A 6,000-nucleotide genomic window follows, 5' to 3' on the forward strand; every position below is an offset into this window, starting at 1 on the left:
TTTGTGTGTGGCAAATGGCTATAAATGATGATTCAGATTTTTTTTTTTAGCTTTTTGCTGCAGTACTGTGGTTAACAGACCTCGCAGGGCTAATATAGCCTCTACCTTTCCTTTCAACTTATTATGTGACTGAAGAAAGAATGCAGCTATTAAAGACTCGCTCAGTCTATCAATTCAAAAACAGCTGAAGATGCAGAAAAGGCTTCAGTGAGAACGGGGAATGAATTTTAACGTCCTGGTCTCTTAGAGCTCAAATAATATATGCCATATTTTAAGAAAGGCCTATTCATGAAATACCCTGCCAGTTACTCTCCCTCGTTTGTTGGACTAAAAATTAAAAGTTGTTTAGGCGTCTCAAACTTCAATTACTTGGGTCTCAGTAAACAGGTGTTGTTCACCACCAGGGGGCGAAGTGTACAGCTAAAAAAACAGCAACAAACTGTTTTTACAACCATTGTGACATTGCCACACGTTGGAGTTTGTGGGGTACATATGTAGACATCAGTTAAACAAATTAATGAATTTGAATTGCCATTGTAGTATAGTGTTCCAAATTGTTACAACAGGAAGTGCAGGGGACTTTTAATTAGGATTATTTGAAAGGAGGAAATAGGCTATTAGGACACCTGTCTGAGGCCAGCTTGTGTTAGGTATTTAACCTTTCCCCCCTAAATGGAAATGTAATTTCAACTGTCATATTTCTAACAATTTCATTTGTGGATTAATTTTTCATGGATTAGTTGGACACAACAAAGGGCTTCTAGGAATAGGATTCTAAGAGAAAGAACTCGGTAAGACAAATCCTTGTTCTTTTCTTTTTACCTTTTTGCATATTTAGGATTGGACCAACATTTTGTTGGTGGGGAGTGAATGGACTTGTTTGTTGTTGATAATGGTGTAAATCATCAAGTAGGCCTACATGACTGACCCTGTGTTGAGTATTTTAGAACACTGTTTGAATTTATTTAATTATTTTAGAAATTGGCCTGTTATCAGGTTTGTTATAATGTGAATTTTCTGTACAATTATTAGAGCAGCTGATAGTTTTTATTATTAATGGATGGGCAGACACCTTTTGGATTTGAGCAACTCAGTTTACTCAACTGTTTCAGTTAGTTTTTAGCCTGATGTCATCATATTCAGATTCTAGTCAGAATGTGAGTCTGATACTGCTCCACTGGGCTGTGGTTATGGGGTGTGTTTCAACCGAACCAGGAAAGAAAATGCCTCTGCACTCAAATGGATAGACCTACAACCAATCAGAGCAACGGAGTAAGTGTGTTCTTCATTCATCTTTCCGATCGACTAATGCCTTGATCGTGGTTCTCTGTTCTTCTCTTAAAATGAATGTGCTGTCGATATCTTCTATAACAGACGCGATGGCAGAATCTACACATGATGTTTCATAAACAAAGTTTGGGAGGAGCACGTTCAAATAATCAATCCAATCAACTTGTCATCAAACAATTACCATGTTTACCCTATCAGCATGAGAGGAAGCATATTTATTCACTCTGTCAACTCACCTAACATTCATTGACAGTTTTCAGCATCCCTCTACCACCCCGACTCCTCACTCTTGGCTTGTTCTTCCACAGCCAGGAATACGGGGGGAGTACTTTGGGTTCGGGCTAAATACCGAGCCCGGAGCCCTCTCCTCGGACAGGACGGCAAATATGCATTTATTCTATCTGACTTATATTTGTAAGTGTGAACTTGTGAAATCTCAATTCTCCAGCGGCAGTCATCTTTGTTGTAAACGAATTCAACCCAAGCGCTCTTTGGTGACATGGATGATTACGTTACTGTTGATCATTTGTCCATCATCGTATAAAGCCCGCCCTGACAATTTGATTGGTCCGAACAGCTCTGGTTCGAGCATAGTTGCTCCACAACGGATCAAGTCCAGACCGAACTTCCCGACCTCAAATGTTGTGGGCGGTACTAAGTTCGGCTGGCATCCAGGCTAGTTACCGGTAGTTTTATTAAGTGAATAGAAATTGATTTGGTTTATGATATAATGGTCAGATATTTAAATAAACTGCACAAATGTAATAGCAAACAATTACCAATCATATTTGTAAAGAAAATATTTTTTATTTAAGTCAGTCAGGAAAAAACAAAGTGGCTGGAATTAGCCCTGTCTGTGAAACTGGGCCCTAGTGTATATTATGTGACATTTGAACGCTTATTAGACTATGTGTCAGGATGATCATATCTCTTTTCTCTGTGTTTGGCCCTGATGGTTGATGCAACACTAAAGCTTTCCTAATGGGGGCAGAGGTTAGATGTCATCAGAGGTTTATAGGGGAGTGGGATATCCTGTCAATGGCGTTTTAGACAAATGGCAACCTTTACTTATCTATGCTCTATGGCTTCTGATTAATTAAACATTCCATTAATGTCAAACAGCATTAGTCATGTGAAGATCCTCTGGCTGCGTTTGGATGTGAGAAAGCTCTGTACTCAACCCACGTTTGTGCTGATCATATATCATGTGTGTAATCGTACATATCCAGCTACATGTAGGTTTCACATTGAAATTATTACTGGTAATGCTATAGCATAAACATATGGGGATAAAGGTTAGCTTACCATGTGGTTGTTTCAGACTGTGTTAACCGAGATTGGTTTAAAAGCCGTGCTCTTTTAAAAGTTCATGATAGCAGCTCTCAGCAAGCTTCACTAAAAAAAAGAAAGAAAAAAAGGAATGTACATCCTAATATGAGGCATGAGGATGCTACTTCATAGAGTATGCATGTATAATCTAGCCAGCCGACTGTACTGTAAATTATAGGATTGGGCTGTGTTGCTAAGTAGAGAAAAATCTGGGTTTGAAAACCAGGTTGCTGACTTGGTTATGTGGTGATAATATACATTCGTTCTGTATGGTTCAATGTGTCAGGATTTGGTTGATTAGCATGGCCCAAGTAACACCTGCTGTCAGATGCTGGAACTACACCATCTAGTATAGTAAAAAAAAAAAAAAAAAACTTTCTCCATTGATGGCCATTCAAAAGTAACCATATGTTATGTTGCTCAGTAACAGACATTTTGTAAGAAGGCACCTTTTAAGGATACTGGTGTTAGTAAATTAATTGTTAATTATTTGATCATTTATCGTTATCAGACAGAATTTTAATATTGGTGCATCCATATTATTTTTAGATCTACATGTCATTAGAGGCTGTAAGACTCAAGTCAATCTAGACAATAGAAATTCTTCTTGACTTAAAAATGCTCAACATGCAATTTTTTCCCCCTTTTTTATGTCGGATGGCAGGTTTGCTCCTTCTACTTAGAAGAGCTAGTAAAGGACTGTGCTGATGTTAGTAACTGCGTATAACAGGTTAGCTGTAGAATAGTTAATTCCCAAGCATATGTGCTGCTTCAAAGGACAAGAGATTCTGCCTACTGAAACAAATCCCCACTATCAGGGAGAAAAACATGGCACAGGTTTCACAGATCATTTTCCAGGCTGAATCTGATAAGGTGTTGACTAACCATCCCTCTGTATGACTCCCTGTCACAGTCAGCGAAAACATGAGAGACATTCGACATGGACACAAAATACAGAAAACACGGTGGTTTACTGAGCGGTTCCAGCAGCTCGTTGAAGCTCATGGAGGAACGCGGCTGTCCTGGTTTTAGAGCTGCTGTCATTTACATGCCTTTCATCTTCAAACCCCACATCCTCCAGGGGGAAATGCTTCACTTGAAGATGCGGTTCAATAATTCAGAGACACAAAAGGGACCGCTGCTCTTACTTACTTACCGCCGTCTTAAATCCAGGGATGCTGATTGAGACAAGTTTAGGGCAACTTGCTGGCTGTAAGTGCTTTCCACCTGCTCTCTTTTTAATTTGCTTTGTGTTGGTGGAGTAGAAAATGGAAAAAGACAAAAGGAAAGTAAGTTAAAAAAACATAACAGTGATTCTTGAGACATGGGAGAGAACTTTATCTGCCATTTAGAAGAAAAAAAACCTTTCCGCTTTGAAGTTGATCTGAGATAGTCACTAATGATCTTGACACAATTTTTATTTAATTTTTTTTAATCAAAATTATAACAATAGACTATCACTCTCTTCCCCTCTAGCATGAATAGAAATAGAAAGTAAAATATAAAACATAAAACATTTTACTGAAAAATTCAGTATTACATGTAAATCTGATTTTGAAATGTTTAGTTAAATTAGTGTCTTGCTCATTGGATTCAGGAATTACTTAATCGCGTAAAGATTGTCCATGTAATGCTCAAAGCTCAGTGTGTTCTGGAAAAATTTGCTTTATTCTTCAGCTCTGGACCCCCTGAGAATAAGTTAATCAGATGTACGGTTGGAGGGAGAGAATTTGCGAAATAGTGGCGTGATTAAATGCATATGAATGAGGTTATTTTTTATCTGACTCCAAATGCTTTTTGTTGTGTTGTTCATTTTCCACTTCAGCAAATGTGTCTTTATTATATATTACTTACAGAAGGAAATAGTAAAAAAAAAAAATGAACATGTCCAATCCATTATTTTGGTCAACATTCTCAGATATTTAAGTATTTTTATAGATTTTGTTCCCCATTAACCACCGTGGTATTAACTTCATCCAACAAGTATGGCAATTCTTTGAAGTTTTAACATTCAGTTCATTTTAAGTAAGGCCTTAGCCTGGGTTTCCCCATGCTGCCTTGCGCGCAGCGCGATTTTATTCACGCTGCTAGGCAGCCTGGACACCATGGACCAGAATTTCCCCTCAAAAAGGGAACCAATCACAGAACGGGGAGGGAGCAGCAAGACGATGACGACGTCTATGCGACACACCGAAGCAGTTTGTTTATATCTATGGATCCAACATGGCATTAGACGCGAAGTTACCTTTCGATGCAGCCTTAGATAGTGTTCTAAGTAGTTTAGACGGCAATATTCGCTGAACGCCATCGTGTACACATACATCTTTGACCCATCGTCTTCTTCCTCGTCGAATTTCTGTCGCTCTACATACGTCATCTGGTATAATTGAAACGATTGGCTATGAGCTACGTACAGGCGCATTTGATAGACATTCGTAGCGCCCAATAAACGGCTCTGGGCATTCGTAAACCACGCCTCAAATACGAGAAAATGAACATGTGGTTCCCAGACCACGTCTCAATGAGACGAGGTCTGACGTTAGCCAGGCTAGTAAGGCCTATGAGTAGCTACCAATATCAGAAAAAATATCTATAGCTGCTACATTTTATACATGACATCAGTTTGAAACCATCATGTAGTCTCAATTAATTTGTTCTTTGAAGAGAATTCTAGATTTATCTGTTTTTAATAGGCTAAATATTAGTCAAAAATATTTTTGTATCTGACAGTGTTGAGGAGTTTTCAGTGATTAGTAAAACACTTTCTGTGTGTAAATGGATTTTGCACCCAAACATGGTGAACACCTCAACATGTTGACCAGATTCCTTGATACAGTAACTTTTTTTCCTTCAGTTTTGCAGCCTGTTTTGTCTTACAAGATTCAATGAGAATGAATAAACACTAAGCAGTCTTTATTTGGCTGTATTTGAAACTCCACTTCACCCTTATTTTAATCTCAGTGTAGGTGTACAAGCATTAAAGTTCAACTACTGTCAAAGTATGAAGTAACATTGCAATTAAGGGTTACTGCTCACAATTTCCATTGTCAATTTCGTATTTGTTAATGAACCATTCACAGTTTGCAGGGTGACTGCTGTAATCACCCCATATTCTGTGAGGTGAAGCTGTAATTACCCTGTGCTATCCACACTTTACTATTGCCTGTATTTACATCAGCAACACAATGTGGATGTATGGTGCAACCTTAACACCCATCTGTCTCAAATGCATTCGGTTTGTTCTTCCTGTGAAATGGCTGACAGATAACTACTGCCTACTCCTCTGTAATTTACAGACATTAACCACATTCACACAAGGACCTGCAGTGGCAGTACGAAATGTTTTAAGCAACTCCTTAATTTACTTCAATTTACTTCATT

The sequence above is a fragment of the Rutilus rutilus genome (genome assembly GCF_951802725.1).
Source record: "Rutilus rutilus genome assembly, chromosome: 1".
Classification (NCBI taxonomy): Eukaryota; Metazoa; Chordata; class Actinopteri; order Cypriniformes; family Leuciscidae; genus Rutilus; species Rutilus rutilus.